The sequence below is a fragment of the Tyto alba genome, unplaced genomic scaffold (genome assembly GCF_018691265.1).
Source record: "Tyto alba isolate M040663 unplaced genomic scaffold, T.alba_DEE_v4.0 Super-Scaffold_200000100656, whole genome shotgun sequence".
Lineage (NCBI taxonomy): Eukaryota > Metazoa > Chordata > Aves > Strigiformes > Tytonidae > Tyto > Tyto alba.
In genome coordinates, this window is record NW_024881285.1 from 309,361 (window position 1) to 330,302 (window position 20,942).

The 20,942-nt window shown below is 55.3% G+C and overlaps 1 long non-coding RNA gene across 1 annotated transcript; it reads left to right on the plus strand.

Moving 5' to 3' along the window:
• The first annotated feature begins 14,739 nt into the window (after positions 1–14,739).
• LOC122153550 lies at positions 14,740–16,514 on the plus strand. The gene is made up of 4 exons (XR_006165455.1): positions 14,740–15,001; positions 15,085–15,333; positions 15,804–15,888; positions 16,149–16,514. It is a non-coding gene; the product is annotated as an uncharacterized LOC122153550 (long non-coding RNA).
• The last annotated feature ends 4,428 nt before the right edge of the window (positions 16,515–20,942 follow it).

A 20,942-nucleotide genomic window follows, 5' to 3' on the forward strand; every position in this document is an offset into this window, starting at 1 on the left:
TGAGAAACAACTAATCCTAAAAACCGCGGTAGATTTGGCAGAGGACCATTATAAAGGTACAGGAGAGGATGTTAAGGATTACCTTCCCCTTCAGGATCCAAAATGGAATGCTAATAGGACTGCTCCTATGGAGAGATTACAGGCATCCCAAGGATGGATTTCCAAGGGAATGTGACAAGCTATCCCTAAAACCATAAATTGGTCAGACCTATATGCAATTAAACAAGGACTGTCCGAGTCACCATCTGAGTTTCTGGACTGACCGAGGGATGCGATGCGCCATAATACACCGTTAGATCCTGAGTCCGAGGTGGGAATGCAGCAACTAGTCTCCCTATTCCTGGGTCAATCGCCGGGAGATATTAGATGCAAGCTTCAGAAACTGCGTCCTACGGAAAGTAGGAACCTAGAGGTACTATTGGACGAGGCTTGGAGGGTGTTCTGTAATAGAGAAGAGGTTTACGAGAAGGGACAGAGAAGGGTAGTGGCAGTTGTTAGAGGAGAAGAGGAAGGAAAGCCTAAAGGAGGGCCCCCTCGGCTGGGCATAGATCAATGTGCACTGTGTAAAAAATTTGGTCATTGGAAGAATGAATGTCCGGGAAAACGAAGGCAGAAAGGGAGGGTGATGGCTCATATAAAGGAAGACTGACGGGACCTGGGGAATCCACCCTAGCAGATCCACTGGTTATAGTGGAGCTATGGAAAGAGCAAAAAAGAGTAGAATTCTTGGTGGATACGGGGGCAACATACTCAGTTTTAAACCAAGTCTTGATGCCCTTGGGAAATGACTACATTATGGTAAAAGGAGCAACTGGCCAAAGTGAAAAGGCATATTTTTGTGAACCCCTAAAATATAAATTAGGAAAGCAATGGGGTATCCATAGATTTCTGTATATGCCCAACTCCCCAAAGGCACTCTTGGGGAGGGATTTATTGGAACAGTTGGGGGCAACAATTAAATTTGAAAAAGGAGAGATTACCCTGGAGGTAAATGATCAGCAGTATATACGGGTAATGAGTCTCTCTCTAGTTGATGTACATACAGAAAAACGCATTAGTGAAGAAATAATGAACCACGTATATCCCGGTGTATGGGCCACCAATGTGCCTGGAAAAGCAAAGAATGCTCCACCTACTGAGGTCAAGCTTAAAGAAGGACGACAGCCAGTAAGAATCAAACAATATCCCCTGAAAAGGGAAGATAGGGAAGGGATTCGACCAGTCATAGAGAAATTTTTACAGCTAGGACTATTGAAGGAATGCGAATCCAATTTTAACACTCCCATATTACCTGTGCGTAAACCTGATGGGTCGTATCAAGTGGTTCAGGCCCTACGGGCTGTAAATAAAATAACCAAAGACCTCTATCCAATGGTAACAAAGCCATACACCTTGCTGTCTGTGTTGACACCTGAACTAACCTGGTTTACTGTTCTAGATCTGAAGGATGCCTTCTTTTGCCTCCCTCTCCATAAAAATAGCCAGCAAATATTTGCATTTCAATGGGAAAACCCTAACAGAGGGTGCAGAACTCAGCTCACTTGGACGGTGTTACCACAAGGGTACAAGAACAGCCCTATCACATTTGGTAATCGACTTGCCAAAGACCTTGAAACCTGGGAAGCCCTGCCTGAGGAAGGGAAACTGTTGCAGTACATTGATGACATCCTGATCGCCACTAAAACGAAGGATGCTTGCATGACCTGGATGGTGAGTCTGCTAAACTTCTTGGGGCTCCAGGGATATCGGGTATCTAAAAAGAAGGCCCAGATAATGCAACGCGAGGTAATTTATCTGGGCTATGAGATCAGCGCTGGGCAAAGAACTCTGGGACAGGCCCAGAAAGAAGTGATATGCCAAACTCCGAGACCACAAATGGTGAAAGAATTGCAAACTGTCCTGGAGATGACGGGGTGGTGCCGACTATTGATTTATAATTATGGATTGCTTGTTACGCCCCTGTATGCACTTACCACCGCTGAACAGAAGCACCTGCAATGGAACAAAGAAGCTACTCAAGCCTTTGAACTATTGAAAAGGGCCCTAATGTCGGCTCCGGCCCCGGGACTCCCAGATGTAAGTAAGCCGTTTTTTCTTTTCTCCCACGAGAAGCAGGGGATCGCCCTGGCAATATTAGCACAGGATCTGGGCCCATATCGTCGAGCGATTGCTTATTTCTCCAAACAATTAGACGCAACCGCAAAGGGTTGGCCTGGGTGCTTGCGAGCCGTTGCGGCTGTAGTACCAAACATCCAGGAAGCCTGAAAATTTACCTTGGGCCAGAGAATGACTGTGCTGGTATCCCATACAGTATCCGCAGTACTGGAGGCGAAAGGCGGACATTGGCTTTCCCCACAAAGGTTTCTGAAATATCGTGCATTAACGTTGCCCGTGTGGGTAATTCCCTTTGTTCCAACTCTCTTTCCTCACCATTTCCAACAGCCCGTGTGATGTTTACCAGTTCATTACAAATTAAGTCGCTCTGTATTTCATCCCATTTTTCAATGAGGAAAGGTTTGAGTGTGGCAGGGGCTCCTTTTATCAATGGCTTAAGTCTAGCAGGAGTTACAGGTGCCAAAACAGGAACATCAATAGGATCACGCTGATGCATGACTTGAACATAGGCAGCCTTTGTAAAAGTTGTGGAGAGCTCATTTAGAGATTTGATAGGTATTAATAGAGGCTCTCCTCTCTCTAAGGCTTCGATGCCACCAGCCCAATGTGCCACTCTGCTTGCTAGTGAGTGGGGGCCGTTTGGGGGGTTGGGGCCAGCATTCAAAAAGACACCAGGACCCCAATAGCCACCGGCTTCATCTCCGTCTAGCAGAATTCTATCTACCTCCCCCATTTCGACACACTCTCCATAGCTATTCAGTTTCCGTTTCTGCAGGTTTATGGTCATAATGGTCTTGTAAATTGGCTATCTGAATTGCACCAAATGGGATTGTGTTACTACTATGATTTCTCACACTCCAAGGTCCGCTTGTTTCTTCTGTTTTAATGTTTGGTCTAATTGCAAGTTGGAGGACTCAGGCAGTTGGAAAGAATTATTTTCATCTCAGATGTTATTATTTGAATTACTCCAAATATGACCATCCCAGTCTTCGGGAGACACGATTAATTTTCTGATCTGAACTGTATCAGGGGGGTTTGGAGACTGCATTAGCATAGTTTCAGTACGTTCTCCCAGTTTTTGTTGTTTTAATTGGGGTTGCTTAAGTTCTTTTTGCAGTTGTTCTATTTTAATTGGTAACAGCAGCTCGGTAGATTTGTGCCCTGCAGTCTCAGCCTGTAAATCTTGTATTTACAGTTAAGTTTTCCTCATTCCTGGCAGGCAGATTCTAGGCACACCCCCAACATTTTACAAATTATACCTTTATCTTTTCCAAATTTGGTTTGTACCTCTGTCGTCAGTTAACTGTTTTTCTACCTCTTCCCAGTTATACTAATTATTACAAGCCCAATCCTCTCGGAAGGTGGGATTTGGTTAGATACCATGTTTTTGTAAGTATTCGGTGATTTTGCCATCTTGCCGACTACGCCAATTTGTCGTGAATGGAAATATTAACAATGTAATGATTTAGCAACAAAACAAGATTTATTAATGACCAGCAGCAATTAACCATTAACCAATTTAAGGATTTAAAAAATAATTCAGTAAAATACGTTATGATTAAAATAATGACTTAACCACGGATTCGAAAATGACAAGAATCACACTAACTTACTATAAGGTATCCTAAATCTCTCTCTCTATATGTGTGTGTGTATCTATACATGTATATTCATAAACACAAGATGTACAAACACAAAGACAAAAACATTTGAATCCAGTGCAATATGTATGTACTCACACTCGTAAAAACAACTGTGTATACCCAAAAGCACAGGTAAGTAGAGAGGCAGGTGAGAGAAGCTACAGCTACAGAGCAGGTGAGTCTACAGCTAAAATTTCCCTCTTCTCAAGTTTAGAGTAAATATTCACAATGCAACGGGCAGTAGCTGAGGCCTGAGGGGCTCCACTTCACCTTGTCCCTTCATCAGCTTCGACAAGAGAAGGTACTTCGAGGAGTTGATACCTGAGAGGTGTCCCAACTCAGGGGAGATGCTGGTACAGACCCGCTGCAATCCAGGAGAGCTTAAAGGGTCTCAGCTGGGGTCACTGCTTATGGGGTCCAAGATAATTAACTTTCGTCAGGCACTTTTCAACTCTGGCTCGAGTCGAGTGATGAAATATTCTGGTGTTTTCCTCCAGCTGCATAGGCCCAGAACTTGCTGGATATGCAATTCTGTTCTTGCCCTCCCTCAGCCACGTCCCAGGTACAGATGGACCAGGCTGTCAAGAGGTGATGGACTGTCACTGCCGCTCCCAAGTGACAGGGAGAGCAGGAGCCAGGCACGTCAAGGGGGTGCCTTAATGCTTTTCCAATCCATACCGCCCTGGGTCGGTGTGTGGCCCAGGAGGGGAGGGAATCACACCAAGCACCAAGCGGCCCGGCAAAGGAGCGGGGAAGGGATTGCACCACCACAACGGGACAGAACCGCTCTCTGGGAAACACGGGGCTGAGCCAGCCCTGTGCCCCCCCAGGGGACACCCTGCGTGGGCGGTGGGTCACCGTGGGGCCCTTTGTGACCTCCCTTTGTGACACCCCACTGCCCTGCGTGTGCTCAGCGTGGCTGCGGCCCCCAGCCCGCACTGTCCGGTAGGACGGCGACGGGACAGGGCAGGAGCACGAGGCCGGCGAGGAGCCCCCGAGCGCAGCCCACGTCTTTCCCTGCCGCCCCCGGCAGCCCCGCAGCGCCGAGGCCTTTGGCTGAAGCTTCCCCCTTGCCCACCCCTGCCCCTTCCCTCCGTCCCACAGGATGGCGGAGAGACCCCCCAGCCGCCCCAGGGTGGCCTGGCAGGAGGACAGGGCTCCCCAGGAGAGCAGCTCTCCGCCGGAGCCCCACGAGGTGTCCACGGTGCAGCCGCTGCAGATGCAGCCGCTGCAGATGGGTGAGTGGGGGCCCCGTTGCTCCGGGCAGGGCAGGGCACAGCCAGCACACCCTGCTCGATGCCAGGAGCACGTTTCCCCCCTCTGCCATCAGCGGGGGTCCCGCGGGTGGGGGACACGGTGCTGCCTGAATGCCAGGGCTGCTCAGGGCTGGGAGCTGGCCCCAGCACAGCCTCGCCCCAGCAGGGAGAGAGCAGAGGGCACCCAGCCCCTGCCCCGGGGCACGGGCAGCGAGAGGCAGCCGGGCTGGCAGGAGGCAGCGATGCTGCGGGACGGGGCCCTTTCCTGCCCGGCTGCAAGCGAGGGCCTCAGCCCGCGGCACTGGGGGCTTTCCCCGCCGCGCTGTGCTCCAGCAGCGCAGCCCTTCTGCCGGGCACCCTCCAGCCCTGCCACGCACGGGCAGGCTGTGCCAGGGGAGCGGGCGTGGGGCCGGCCGCAGGGCAGAGCTCCTGCCTCTGCTCTCTCCTGCCGCCGCACTCTCTCGACAGCCCTCCCTGCTCTCCTCCTCCTGCAGCTGTCAGCTGGCTGCCTGTGTACCGAGAGGAACAGGAACACGTGGACTTCATCCGCGTCTTCGTCCTCAGCCCAGAAAAGGTGACCGCGGCCCTTTCAGCGCCGGCTGTGCTGGCGGCTGCTGCCTGGGGCTCTGCTGCTGCTGCCGGGCTGCTGGAGGGGTGCTGGCTGGGCAGAGCTGCTTCTCCCAGCTCTCCCCCACGGCTCTGCACCCCCAGCGCTCCGGTCCCGCTGGCCGTGTGTCCCCCTGCTCACGCTCCCTGCCTGTCTCTCTGTCCCCCGGCTGCCAGGAGGAGGGCCACAAGATGAAGTTTCTGGACAGCATCTGCATCCTGTGCAGAACCGCCAGGCACCTGGGCTTGTCCCAGGGCCTCGATGTCTTCTGCCACAGATACAAGCTGGCAGAGAATATCAAGGTGAGGGGGCCCCCGGCAGCTCTGGGGAAGGGGGGCAAGGCGGGGGGGCACCCTGCGGGGACAGCGCTTGGGCAGGGCGAGGGGCTGGCAGCAGTGGGTGCTGGCAGCGGCCAGGTCCCAGCCCGGTTGTGCTCCGCAGGTGCTGCTGGAAGAGGAGCCCCGGGACCAACTGGCCACAGCAGTGCGGCGGCTCGCCATGCTTGCCATCGCCCAGCTGAGGTACCTGCCCCCCCCGTCCTGGGGACCCCTGCCCCAGAGGTCCGTGCCCACCTGCACGAGGCCTCGACGTACAGCTCCCGGCACCAGTGTCCGAGCGGCCCCTCTCTCTTTGCAGCTCAGTGGAGACGGTGCTGGAGGGCAACAAGAAAAGCCTCCTCGACGCCTGCTTCTCCAGCGTCTTGTGGCTTCCTCCGCAAGAGGAAATGCGGGGCCTGGACATTCACCTCTACCTGCAGGTAAGGACTGGGTGAGCCCCAGGAGCCCCCAGTCCCTCTGGGCTGCTCCCTGGCCACCCCTGCTGCGTTATGGCCGGAGATCCAAGGCAGGGCAGGCTCTGGGCTTTGCTTTCCCACCCTCATCCCTTCAAGCCCTTCCCATGGGCCTGGCCACGTCCAGTGCCACAGGCTGCTCTGCCCGCAGCAGCTTGTCTGCCCCTGGGACTCTCCCAGGCACCGCGGGAGCCCTCCCTTGGCGCTGGGAGCTGCGATCAGTCTCCTGGGGCTGGCAGGGACAGCAGGAACCGCTGCCACAGCTCTTGGTCTTCCTTGCAGACCCTGAAAGCCATGGACACCATGCTGGAGACGATGGTGCTCAGCTGTCCTGCCTCCAGACGCAGTGAGGAGCTGCAGAACATCTTCCAGGTCTGGCATGTGTGAAGAGTGGGGCTGTGCCTCACCCCGGGGGGAAGGGGGTGTCCACTCTTGCGTGGATGGTCCCGACCCCTGTGCCACGCAGAGAGAGCACACTGCAGGGAGGGCGCCCACCTCCCTCGGGTAACCAGGGGCTGCCCACCAGGCTCCTCTGGAGCACGGTGGCTGCCAAGGGTGGCATCTGCCCACCCGCCTGGCCCCAAGGCTGGCCTGCAGCCTTTGGCCCAAGCCTGCGGGGGACCCGAGGGGCAGGAACCCCACCACAGGCTTTGCTCGATGCCAGAGGAAGCCTGTATGGACTTGATGGCATGAGTCCAGGCCAGGAGCTGAGCGGTGCTGCTGCTGCTGCTGCTGCTGGAGCAGGTGGCTGCTCCCAGGACACACCAGCAGCTTCTCTCTCCCCAGATGCTGCTGAGCTTCACCACCTCTGAGCGAGCGGCTGTGCGGGAGAGGGCCGTGGGGAGGATTGTGATGCTCAGCAACATGCTGGCCAACACTTCCACACTGGAGGTGAGGAGCCAGGTCCCCTCCCGCCAGGCTGGCTCCCCTTGCCCTCACACCAGAGCAGCCGGCAGCTCTCCCCGTGCGGGGCTGCTGCTCGGCTCGAGCTGCTTCGGGAGCCGTGGCTGGCGGGGTCTCACAAAGCCTCGACCCCCCGGGGATCCAGCCCTGGGCACAGCCTGGGTTCAGGGCCTGGGCACCAGCTGCCTGCCCTCAACCCTTGTGCCGTTCTGCCTCCCTCGCCCAGGCCTGGCACCACTCTGGAAGAGACACACACAGCTGTGTCTGCGACGGAGACATCCAGATCCCCGTCCTGGGACAGCTGCTGGGACGTCTCACCCTGTTCCACTTCTCCACCGGAGAGACAAGCTCGCCAGCATTGGATGCTCTTTATTGCCTCCATACGTTCATGCAGAAGCAAAAAAGTAAGAGAAGGGGTGGTGGGATTCATCCTTATCAATGAAGAGCAGATCCCCCTGTGTGTTAACCCAACTGGTCCCTCCCGTGCCTGGAGCTATTCCTGATGCCCTCCAGAAATCGCCTTGACCAAAAGTGCCCTGCCATCTCACAAGCAGATCTCGAGGTGGGTTGATAAGCTTGCTGGCAAAGCTGCTGTCTCTTCTTGACTCTTCTGTGTTTCCCCACTGTTTAGGCCAGTCACTGCTAGTGGAGAAAACCCCACAGCTGCGTTCGGAAGCTGAGACCACCTCCCTGCAGTGTTTCAGCAATGCCAGAGACATGGTAAGGAGCCTCCCCATTGCCAGGACTCTTGTCTGTGGCATCAGCAGGGCACTTGTGTGAGCAAAGGCATCCCGAATCAGCGGGGCTGCCGTGGCCTCGCCGGCCCTGGTGAGCACCGCCAGGGCCCTGGCTGTGACATGGCTTCCCCCCCGTCCTTCCTCCCTGCCGTAGGCCTTTGGAAAATACCTCCAGCCTGCTGAGAGGACACACATCGTCCTCGCGGCCATCAAGGCGATGAGAGACTGCAGCGTCTTTGAGAAGGAGGCGGCAAGAAGCATGCTGGATGTGGTCACGGGAGACCCCGGCCTCTGGCTGATGGATGTGAGTGGCCCAAGGCTGGCCAGCCGTGACCTTCAGCCCTGCCAGCCCTCCCTCCCTCCCTCCCTCCCTCCCTCTCTCCCTCCCTCCCTCCCTCTCTCCCACAGCCCGGTGTCTTGGGCCCCTGAAGCCACCTGAAGGCAGCTGGGAGGGATGGGAAGGGCAGCTGAGGAAATGGCTGCACGCCAGTGGCAGCCCCCTCCTCACCCGTGTCCCTTCCAGGTGCCAAAGATCACGAGCTGCATCCACCAGAACCTGGAAGGCATCAGCATGGCACCAGCCCGGCACAGCCTCGACTCCCTGCTTCTCCTGATGGCTAACAAGTGCCCTGGGGAGGTAGTCATGGCGCTGCTGCAGAGCGCTCCCCGAGGAGACAGGTACTGGCCCCGAGAGCCGGGAGGGCTTCTTCCCTGGGGGGAGCGGGGCCCGCAGCCTCTCCGGCCGCCAGACCCGAGGAATACTGCAGGACACCCCCGCGGAGCAGGGCCCTCCATCCCCCCAGCCTGCCCAGCCCCGCAGCAGCCAGAGCTGGGCAAGCCAGCCCGGAGCCCCACCACCACGCTCCTGCCAGCCCCCCAGGGAACAGCACCTCCGGCCTCTCCCGCCCGCCCCGGGCAGCCCCCCCGAGGGCTCGGCTCTGCGTGGCGCGGGGCTGGCCCCGGCCGTGCTGCTGTGGCCGAGGCAGCCCTGCTGACGGAGCGCGCTGCCCCGCAGCACTGGCCTGGCCATGTGGGAGGTGATGTTCTCCGTGCCCCAGACGCTGGAGAAGGTTTTGAAGGAGCTTTACATCAGCCTCCAGGAACGCCGCAACAGGCTCTTCCGCACCTACCCAGAGGACACCTGCATCCTTCGCCTGGCTGTGAGTCCCCGGAAAAGCCCCAGGGCCCCCGTCCTCAGCTGCCGCTGGGAGCCAGGAGCGGCACGATGCGGGGAGCCCCGCCAGCTCTGCCGCAAGCTCACTCCTGGGTTTCTTTCAGCTGCTGGTCAGCCCCGACATGGAAGAGGAGGAATTTGCTCAGTTCTACAAGTGCTACAGGTTCCTGAGGCACCCAAGCCTGGCACTGCGCTCCCTGGTGCTCAGGGGCCTCATGACGCTGTCGCAGAGAGCAGAGATGGTGAGCAGGGGGTCGGCGAGGGGAGCCGTGTTGGCAGCCGGGGCTGGGGCAGGGGGTGACGTGGTGGCTTGGCCTCGGCTGGGAGTCCGCAGGTGGGGTCACTGCTCCAAACGCCCTCCCTGCCACGGCAGGGCTGGTGGCTGCCTGGGGAGCTTTCCAGGCACGGGCCCTCTCACACAAGGGAACCGCTCTTCTTCATCCAGGCCAGGAAAATGCAGGTCTTCCTGCCAGACATGATGGAGGTCCTGCAGGACGGCGAAGCAGACCTCAAGATGAAGAACCTGGTGGTCTTCCGCAATGTGATGGGTCACCTGAAGAAGAAGAAGGCCAGCCCCATCGCCGTGCAGCTGGCGGAGCACCTCCTGCCCCTCTTTGCCGAGGTCAGGCTGATGGGGGAGCCTGAGCCCCGCAGAGGGGCACTGGGCACTGAGAGCTGCCCTGCAGCCCAGCCCTGCGAGCAGCACTCGGGGCAGGGGCTGCTCCCCTCCTTTCTGCCCCAGCTCTTGGGGGATGGCTTCTGGGTTCTGCAGCCCAGCCCAGCTCCTCCTGGAGAGCTGCTCTCAGAGCCCCGAGGGCTCCCCCAGCCGCGCTGCGGGGCAGGACCAGACGTTCTCCCCAGAGCCCGTGGCGAGGGGCTGAGGCTGAGCCGCGGTTGCTCAAGTCACGCTGTACTTCTCCCTGCCAGGGCTTCAACCAGCTGCGAGAGCTCTCCATCAGCCTCTTCAGAGACCTGATGAAGACCGTGGTGGGCAAAACCAAGAAAGAGATGAGGAAGAAAGCGCGGCTGGGCCTGCTCCCGCTCTTCTTTCGCATGAGTGACCAGTGCCAGCTCGTGGCCAAGGTACAGATTTCAAAGCTCAGCACTGATGTGGGGAAGGCACCCTCATCTGTTTGGGCGAGGGCCTGTTGCAGCTTCCCAGGTGTGGGATCACCCCGGGAACAAAGCCAAGAGGAGGGGGACACCAGGTCTCCTTGCCCAGGCTGTGGTGCCATCTCCCAGCTTCTGGTGCTCTGCAGGCCTCCAGGGAAGCCCTCCTTGCTGCAGCAGAGCTCCTCAGGTGGAAGAAGCTCAGACACCTGGTACAGACCCAGCAGACATGGAGGATTGGCGAGTGCTTGGTGAGGACAACCCTCAAACCCCAGGGCCCGGGTTGGACGAGGGCTGCCCCCCGCGTCGGGGCCGGGGGCTCTGCAGCTCCACCTCGCCTTCCCTGCTCCAGCCCAGAGCCCACAGCCTGGAGCCGCATCCTTGGTCCCTGTCCTCCAGCACAGAGCCCCCACGGGCTCTTCTCCACGCGCCTCTCCCCTCCCTGCACCCGGCGGGAGGGAGGGCTCTGGGAAACTGGGGAGGGACTGGGACATGCCCATAGCCCCGTGCTCTCTCCAGCTGGTGCAGGACAGGAAAAGGGCCGAGGACTACGTGACTCAGAGCCTGCTGTACCTGAAGGACGACCAGGTCACCTTGCGAGAGGCGGCCGTCAGGTTCCTCGGTGAGCCACAGCCCCCGGGGTCCCTCTTCTGGCAGCCCGGCCCCAGCCCCCGCCGCTGCGCTGGCAGCCAGGAGCAGCCCTGGGGCTGCCAGAGCCCCGGCTGCCCCGTGCAGGGCCTTGGCCTCCCTCTCCCAGCCCTGCCCACGCCGGTGGCCTTGGTGGCCGCCTTGCCCGGTCCCCCCCGCCTCGGCTACTGGCCTGCCCTGGGCTCAGCCCTGCGGAGGGGCAGGAGGGCGTGCAGCCGAGCCGGCGGGGCCGGGGGCTGCGCTGCTGGGAGCGTGCTGGGCAGCGGGCGCTCAGACGACGCTCTGTGCCCAGGGCTTGCTGCGCGGCCCCTCAGGGACCAAAGCCAGGAGAAGCTGGCCGAGATCTGCACCGGTGAGTCGGGAGCACGGGCTGGAGGGGATGCCGGGAGGTCTCTGCACACACAGGGGCTCATCTCGGCTCTGTTCCTTTCGCTCCCAGCCCTGCAGCCCCTGCAGAATGACAGAGAACCCTCCATCTGTTCCCTGACCGCTCAGACCGTCTGCATCCTGAGCTCGCAAACGCAGCAGCAGACACCAGGATGCACCCTGCAAGCGCTGTGCTGCTGGTGCTGCTAAGCCAGGCTGAGGGGCGACTTCCCTCGGGGAAACGGCTGCAATTTAATAAAGCTGGGACAAGCCCAACCCCACGGTGTCCTTGCGCTGTGCAGCACCCACAGCGTGCTGAGCAGAGAGTGTCACTGCCGGCCTGTCCCGCTGCCTGCAGGACAGCTGCCCCTCGGCACAGCCTGGCCCCAGGCTTGTTTTACACGGGTTCCCCTCGGGGAGGCTTTCCCCAGTACAAGCCACCTTCGGTCACCCCTGGGGAAGTCTCTTCTTTCGGGAGGCAGAGGGCAAAGGGCAAATGGCAGCCCGCTTTAGGTGCTGGTTCCGAAAGTCTCTTGGGCCAGAAACAGTTACCAGCAAGGTATTGCCCAAAGTTAATGGGAGATGCCTCTTGTAGTTTATTTTTTCAATTTACCACACTACCTTCATTTTACAGGTCATATTTATTTGATAGGAGTGCTGAAGAAGTGTAACTCGTTTAAAGAGTGTTTTCTCTGACCTGAACAGAAGTTTCTACAGATGAATGTGCTGTGCCTTTGTTTATGACAAAATGTTTATGACTATGGCTTCAGTTTTTTCAAACATCCTTATTTGGTCAGGGAGAAAGTTTTCTCCTAGATTTGACCTGAGATTTCTCCCCAGACTGCAATTTCAGTTGTCATTCTGTGCTGCTTGCTTAACATTTGTGCCTTTTCAGCTGAATAAGATACCTTATACCTTGCAATTGTCATAAAACCATTGTATGTAAATTAAGTGCCAGTGCAATTAAATACCGTCAGCACCTTTGCCTCTCAGAGGAGGAGGTGGCTATGATTTCAGGTGCTACTTGGTTAATAGTTAGGGTGACTTCTTCCCGAGTACCAAGAAGAGCAGACCCATCTCCATTTCCCGGGATCACAGGGGTGCAGGGACTTGCCTCTTGGCCGAGCGAGAGAAACAGAACCCGGGAGTGTGGACTGGGATCCAAACCCCGCACCCGTTAGCCAGCGCTGATTCTCAGGGTGAGGGTGAGGGACTGGGACTGACGCTGCTCTCGGCAGTGACTGGCCCCACAGACACCGCTCTCAGCTTGTCAGTCCCGCCGGCAGTCCCTGAGCTCAGCAGGGACAGATCCTCTGGTGCCAGCCTGGGCAGCTCTTCTGCTTCCAGCATCTCAAGGGGGGCTGCAAAGAAGAGGGAGACTCCCTTGTTACAAGGAGTCCCAGGGGAAAGCCAAGGGCAAGTGGGCACGAGTTACTGCTGGGGACATTCCAGCTGGACACAAGAGGAACATGTTTCACCACGAGAACAATCAGCCGCTGGAATAATCTCCCCAGGGCAGTGGTGGATCCCCCAACAGCGGACACTTTTAAGATTCAGCTGGACAGGGTGCTGGGCCACCTTGTCTAGGCCGGCCTTTGCCAAGGAAGGTTGGACCAGCTGATCCTCGAGGTCCCTTCCACCCTGGGATTCTGTGATTCTGGTTCCGCTGTCTGAGATGTGTGTTTTTCAGAAAATGAAAAAGTCATAAAGTAAGGGTTCTAGTTAGACCTGCTGATACCAGAGACGTGAACAATTCCGTTCAGATACAAAGGATACAAGGAGCAGGCTCCTTTGTGTGCACTTTGTAGATAAGATCAGCAGGGCTGCGTGCCGAGCAGCAGCCCAGACTGTGAGCTGTGACCATCAGTGGGTAAAGTGAGTTAAGGTCTGTACTTCAAAACAACCACCCGAGACCCTTCCCCGATTCTGTACGCTTGCGCAGAGGTAGTTTCACAGGCATTAGATTTTAGAATTTATATTAGAAATTAGAGGAATGAAATTATATGAATGCTAGAAATTATATGATTGTTTATTTAGAATTTCTACGAATGTTTTTTTTTTTTTTTTCTGTATATGATGAGTGTGCTTTTGTCCCTGGGTGTGCATGTTAGGAGGAAAGATCTCCCACGCACCCAGCACTGTAATAAAAGCGTTGGATTTTTAAACTCTCATTTGGCTTGGGGAGTTTTCTTGGTTATGATTTTCAGGAATATCCCCGCTCCCTCCAGCTCTCCTTGATTTTCTGAGCTGAGCTGATCCGTCATTTCCATCCTACAAATCCATGTGCTCTGACGAACTTCCCCCCCAGCGCCGCTCAGCACAGAGGTGAACTGCCCGGCGTGCCCCGAGCGGCGACACGGGGCGTAAAATCACACGGGGAAAGGAGGTGACACCCCCGCCTTGCACGAGGACCCTGCACAAACACCCCCGTTACACGAGGACCCTGCACGCGGCTCCTTGCTCGCCCGCCCCCTTCGCACCGGGCGCCGTGCGCATGCGTGCATCCCGGGGCCGGGACTACAACTCCCGGCATGCCCCGCGCGGGAGGGCGGGGAGCCGCGCGCTGATTGGCTGCGGAGGGGGCGGGGCCGGAGCGCGCGGTGGGACCCGCTCTTTGTGGGAGGTGGAGGAGCAGGGGGGGGGGGGGGGCGGAGCTGCGGAGCCCGGGAGTGGGGCTGGGGCTGGGGGGGGCTCCGTGCTTTGGGGGGGCTGTGAGCATCTGGGAAGGGGGCTAAGGGGGCTGCGGCCCCCGGGGGGCCCGGGAGCGGCGGGTGGGCCCCGGGGGTGCCGGGGAGTGGGGCTGGGGAAAGGCTCGAAGCCCCTCGGGGGGCCGAGGAGTGGGGCGGGGGGGGCTGGCGGGGGGGGCTGGGAGCCGCCGTCAAGGGCTGGGGGAGCCCCGAGCCCGGGGGGGCTGCGAGCCGGGGGGTCCCGGCCCTTTCCCTGCCCGCCCCAGGCCCCAGCCCGGGGTCCCGGCCGAAGCCCCTCGAGGAGCTGATTTGGCCGCCCCGAGGGACGGCTGGGGGGGCAGCCCCGAGCTGCTCGGCTGGGGCCTCGTTCTTGGGGCAAGAGGCAGCGGGGGCCTGCGCAGCGCTGGGAGCTGGCGCTGAAAATCCCAGCTCGGGGGGGGTCGGGGCTGCTTCCCCGCGCCCGGGGCGGCTCCTGCTCCGCCAATTCCAGCCAGGAGCCCCACAGCTTCATCCGGGCTGCTTGGGGTTGTGCTCTTCTTCAAACTCCAGTTTCAGAACTCGAGCAAGTGGATTTTTATTGAACAGTTTTTGATGGTTGTGATGACGGCAGCAGGCTTGCAGAGACGAACCTCAGCAATTCAGCAGTCCCAAACCTTGCCCTTTGTGCCTTTAATAAAGGAATAATGTGAAAACCAATGAAAACTAAAGGGTGTTCGAGCCGTGCATTTTTTCTCTGCATGGGTGAACAAATTTTGGTTTTCTTGGATTAGTCACTGTGTAAGAATGCAAAGAAGGAGAAACCAAGCAGCAATGATGTCTTTTCTTTATATTTAAGACATGCATAGTGATTAAAAGTGCAGCCGAAAGAAAGGACAAAAGATATCAAGGTTTCCAGGAGGCCCTTTCAAAGCCGCAGTTACAACTCAAGTGTGAGACCTGGCTGGGATTTTACTGCTTTAAACATGGTAATCCTGGTCATCCCCTTCCCCAGCCCAGGTGGCAAGGTGCAAAGAGCAGCAAAAAGACTTATTTCTGTTTTTTCCTGTAGTTCCGCTTCGACTCTAAAGGCACGGCTGCTCTTCATGCAGTGGCGGCAGTGGTGTTTCAGGCAAGGAGGGTGTTTGCTCTCAGCCCTTGGCTTTTGTGAGGAGAAAACCCCTGGTTTTGGTAGAAAGCACGCTTACACCAAGGGAAGCCTGAGCCTCATTGGGCTGAAGATGAAGCTTCACCCTTGTGAAGGTTCTTGAGGGCCTTTGGAGGTTGTTGGTGGCCATGTCCTGGGGCCAAGTGCCATCTGGTGAGTCTTGCAGGGATCGCGTTGCTGTGACAAAAAGTGCAGGGTTTGGATCTTTTTCCCCCAGTTTGGAAATCTGGTTTTGGTCGGTGTTTTTTGTTTTTGTTTTGAGGGGGGTTTTTTGTGTGTGTGGTTTTTTTTTTTGGTTGGTTTTTATTTGTATGTTTGTTTAGAAAGGAAGCACAAGAGCAAAGCAGGAGGATTGTTTTTCTGGTCTGAAACCCTCAGCCCTCTCCCCCTGTAGTAAATACTTCCTGCCTTACGTTGTGTACAATGTCGGTGATGTCACGGGCTGTTTTACCTGGGTAGGGAAAGAAAAGGCTCCTCCAAGTCTGAGTTTTTCGGGCCGAGCCTGGAGGAGGCCCACAGAGGCCTCCTGGACTTGTGTGGGGGCAGGAGTGGGTGATGGCTGGGGGGACGTAAGAGAGCCCTGTACCCCCAGCCCCAACTTTCACCTTCTCATTGCTGAACAGAGACGACATGAGAAAGAGGCAGTGACTGACCGGGGACGAGTGAGCAGTGTCATCAGGATTCACTGTGCGAAGGAGGATTTGGCAGGTGAGTCTCTGCTGAGATGCTGAGAGAGGGGCCACCAGCCCAGCACTTTTTCCCACTCCACAAAGTCCCTACGACGGCCCTTGCTCGGTGTCACCTCACGTTGATATGGGAAAGTGAATACTTAATAAAATATTGTCACCCTGACGAATGAGTCAGCAAGATAATGAGAAACTTCATTATAAGGGACCGTGAAAGATGATAGGAAACTTCTGTTGTAAGAGGCCTTGAAAGATAACAGGATATCCATCTGTTAATTACAGCATCTGCAAGGAGCCATCTGGTTGGAGCCAGTTTTGCGGTTACTGGCTGAAGTAACTCGGCATTCTGGGAGAAAGGTGAAGAGTACACGGTGAAGAAGACTAGGAGCCTTCCTCCAAAAGACCCCGGCTCACAACCTCCGGATGGCAGTACACATGCAGCAAGAGGAGGAGACAGGATAATGAGTTCCCAGAAATAATTATAATAATCACACCTATTCTTAGAAGTAATTGTAATAACCCAGCCTATACTAATGAATATGCATGTTTTTGTATCATAAATGATGCCTGCTTCATGATGTGGGGTGCAAGCTCGGAGGAGCGATACCCCTTGCACCCAGTGCTGCAATAAACATACCTGCTTTATAACTCTTTGTGAGTTGTAAAGTTTGTTTCTGCTCATCAACGTGCAGCAAAACGTGCCATGTTTCTTAAAAAAGCAGCACAACTATTTTCATACTGTTTACTACTATGGCTTTTTAAACAGAGGGAAAAAGCCCCCGCTGAGGCCATGGTGTGAGTTTTCGCCACGGGGCTGGATAATTCAGGGCTTGTTTCCTCGCAGCGGCTGCTCCTGGCTTGGAGAGGTCAAGAGATCAATTTGACAGCTGCAGATGTGGGGCTGTGATTTATCATGGGGCTGATTTGACCTTCTCTTGTCACCTTGTGCCATACAAAGATTTTAAAAATAATTACCTTCTGTTACTGCTTAGTGATCCAGTCTAAGTGTTGTCCAGCCATAGCTGGAATTTGGGAAGAGGTTCAATACTTTCAGGGCACTTTTAAATGGCCCAGAGCCATCACTTGTTGTTGCAAAGCTGGAGTGAAACAGGCTTGGAAAAAGGACAGGTCTGTGACGTTCGGAGATCCAGTGGAAACTAAGAGAAGTTGGTGTTTCCTTCTGGGGTGGCTGCACTGATTTAGCCATGGCATATGCATCAACCCTCCCCGCAATATCGAGAGTGCTGCAAATGCTGTTTTTTTTGCAGCCCACTGGACCCTGTCTGTGGGCGTGCGGATGCCGCTGCTGAGGCAGAGCCACTGGCACTACCGACCCCGCAGGCAGAAGCATCAGGAACAGGCCTGGGAGAAGGACTCTGCCCCGACGGAGCAGGGCTACCACTGGAAGTCCCGCTGCGGTGCTCACTAAATTCCTTGGGGCTCCGTGGGTGCTGGGGTCTTCTGCACACAGGTCCATGTGGCTAGCTGGAGAGACTTGCTGTTCTTCCAAGGAAAAGTGATATTATTTAGCAAGACTCCCTTTTTTCAAACTTTTCCCAGTTTGTTTTTTTTTTTTTCTTTACAGCAGTTAAATGCGTAATGGATTTAGGGGTGCCTTCCTTCAAGGGATCCTGGCTCTACAAATGGAAATGGGGGGCAGGAAAGCTGCCCATCCTTGTGCAGAGGCGGAATCGATGCTTCTCATTCTCCGTGGCTCTGTGCAAACCTGGACAGACCCAGGGGAGAGGGGCCAGCCCAATATTTATGGCTGAACTGGTGCTGAGCCGATGCCCACTTTGCATGTGAGCATGTCGGGCCGGATTCAAGTGTGGTAACGGGACCACGCTTTGTCTTCTGCCCCCAGACACCCTGTCCCAGCGGGTGCAGTTCATCCTCAGGACCAAGGAGGACAAGCAGCATGTCCCCCATGGCTTGTTCACCGAGCTGGATGAGATCTGTGTGAAAGAGGGCGGAGATGCCAAGTGGAAGGAAAGGGCAAGGTAAATCTCTGCTGCCGGCTGCGGTAGGAGAGGAGTCCTGGTGCCGACCGACCGCGGGCTCTGCTGTCTGCTCCCTGGCAGGCGAAGCTTTTGCAGCTGCAGGTGCTGCTGTGAGGAGCCTTCTCCTCTTGCCACCCCACAGCTCTACCCAAGGGGCTGCAGAGCTGGGGCTGTTTCCTTGCAATGGGGCTGATGGCACCTGCTGTCCACAGATGGCTGAAGTTTGCGGAGGACATGGAAGATGTCACGCTGTCCTTGCACAGCCTCTTTGAGCTGAGGAGCTGCATCCTCAGTGGCACAATGCTGCTGGACATTTGTGGCAACAGCATCAAACAGATTGCAGGTACCATGGGCGCCATGAACTTGCAGTTGATTGGACAAGGAAATTCTGGGAAAGTCTCCACTATAGATTGCTTCCAGTTTTCTTAAATGTGTAGAATCAGACCGAAAGGCCAGATCAGGCAAGAAAATTGCATTATTTAGAATGGGAAATAATTACCTTAGCGGAGTGATGAACATGTACTTTGATGCTGTTTATTAGCAAAAGAAAATTCTTGCTTTTTCTGCAAAGGATGAATTGTGATAAAATGTCTTGCTAAGCAAGGCTGAGCCTGCATTAGGGTGTCCTGTGTGGCACGGCCTTGCCCGGAGTCTTCGGGGGTCAGGACTCAGAGGGGCTTTCTGCTGTGACGGCTTCATTTCCCTTTGCCATCCCCAGATATGATCCTGGCCCGGCAGGAACAGTCCACGGAGTTTGACGAGGGCATGCGGGTGAAAGTTCGAGAAGTCCTCTTGAAGAAGCATCGCCACAGAATGAGAAGGAAATAAACAACCTTGTCCCCATTGCCCACTTGTTTGGTGATGGGGGAGAGAGACAGACAGAGCTGCACCCCCTCGCCAAGGCAGGGGAGGGTTCCTGGCAAAGGAGAAGCTTCCCAATTGGTCTTTTTCCATCTTTCTCAGTGTCTTTCTTTTTCCCACCAGCCCAAACGCTCCCCCCTCATCCTCCTGCCACTACTGCAAAACCTAAAAATGGGGTGAACCATGAGTCCAGCGCAGTGGATTTAAACAAGGTGAGACACTCGTAGCTTTCTAGCCTTTAGGGCCAGATTTGCTCTTGCAAACTTGGCTGCAGAGTGTTGTGGGCTTTTGTCATGGTTTGAGCCTGGTTGGCAGCTAAGCGCTATGCAGCCGCTCACCCACCCTCCCCCTACTTGGGAATGGGGAGGGAATCGGAGGGGCAAAGGGAGTCTTGAGGGTTGAGATAAAAACAGTTTATCTCACGTTCCATATTTCTAATACATTATTGTTATTTACAATCCTCTTCCTTGGTCAAAGACATACGCATACAGATGCCATTTCCTCAGTCCATGGTCCATCACTGCAGGATGTATCATGAGTTGACTTGGTCCATAGCTTCAGGTTCCATCTGTCATAACAGTCCCTTCAGGCAGGAGGAGCCATGCTCAGTCAGTAGGGCAGAAGTGTTCTTGGACTTGACAGGAGGATGGCATGCAGTCTCTGTTGCAACTGGAGCTGATGCATCTGATGGTGTCTGTATTCACAGTCTGCGGCAGTCGCTGGGCATCAGTTGCTGGAACCAGTCCTATTTTCATCCACGTTCATGTTTGCCATAACAAAGCATTGGTAGGGTGGTGTGGTGACTAATCTAATACAGCTTATTGGCTATTTTCACCTAACATTAAGTCCCCTTGAGACACACATCGGACTTCCCCGTCCTTCTGCATTGCCCACCAAGTGCACCCGGGTCCTTGGGCAAAGGTAATCCCACGTATGGGCTTACCTTTACCTGAAGGAGGTATAACCCAGACGGTCTTCCCCAGCATGTTTTTAGGGTGCACTACCGGGACTCTGTCTCCACCTACAATATGCAGAATGTTTGACTGGGCAGGGCCAGCCTGGTTGGCAGATCCTCTAGTATTGACTAACCAGGTGGCCTTTGCTAAATGTGTCCCAATGCTTAAAAGTTTCGCCTCCCATTGCTCTCAGCATGGTCTTTAGTAGCCCATTATACCGCTCAATTTTCCCGGAGGCGGGGGCATGATAGGAGATATGATATATCCACTCAATGCCATGTTCTTTTGCCCAGGTGTTTATAAGATTATTTCGAAAATGAGTACCATTATCTGACTCAATTCTATCTGGGGTGCCATGCCGCCACACGACTTGTTTTTCAAGTCCCAGAATAGTGTTCCGAGCAGTGGCATGGGGCACAGCATATGTTTCCAGCCATCCGGTAGTTGCTTCTACCATTGTGAGCACATAACGCTTACCATGCCGAGTTTGTGGGAGCGTGATGTAATCAATCTGCCAGGCCTCCCCATATCTATACTTTAACCATCTCCCTCCATACCAAAGAGGTTTTAACCGCTTGGCCTGCCTGATTGCAGCACATGTCTCACAGTCACGGATAACCTGTGATATAATGTCCACAGTTAGGTCCACCCCTCGGTCACGAGCCCATCTATATGTTGCGTCTCTTCCTTGATGGCCCGAGGAGTCATGGGCCCAATGAGCCATAAATTTTTCGCCCTTATGCTGCCAGTCCAGATCTACTTGGGCCACCTTAATCTTTGCAGCCTGGTCCACCTGGTGGTTGTTTTCATGTTCTTCCATGCGGAGCCGCGGACGAACGACACGCCGAGACGGGTTCAGTGTGAAAGATAGAGCATCAATCAACGTGTGTGTTTATTGGTCCAGGGTACATATATTTATACAGACAATGATAATTATTATGCCTACTACTCACTAGCTGATTGGCTTAAGCTCTAAAGGTCGTATTCGCACGGTCCAACTACTTGCAGTTAGCTTACAGCACAAGCTTCTCATAACACTAAGTTTCTCATGCTACTATTTCTGATTCCTCTTGACTTGTTTTCGATACACGACAGTACCGTAACACAATGTTTCTCAGACCACCGTTATCATAACACTAGGTTTCTCAGACCACTATTCCTAATCCCCCTTAACCTGTTTTCGACACACCACGGTACACAAGGCCGAAGCATCCTTGACATTCCTCCTGTATCAGCAGCTGCGAGCAGCTGCAGGCAAA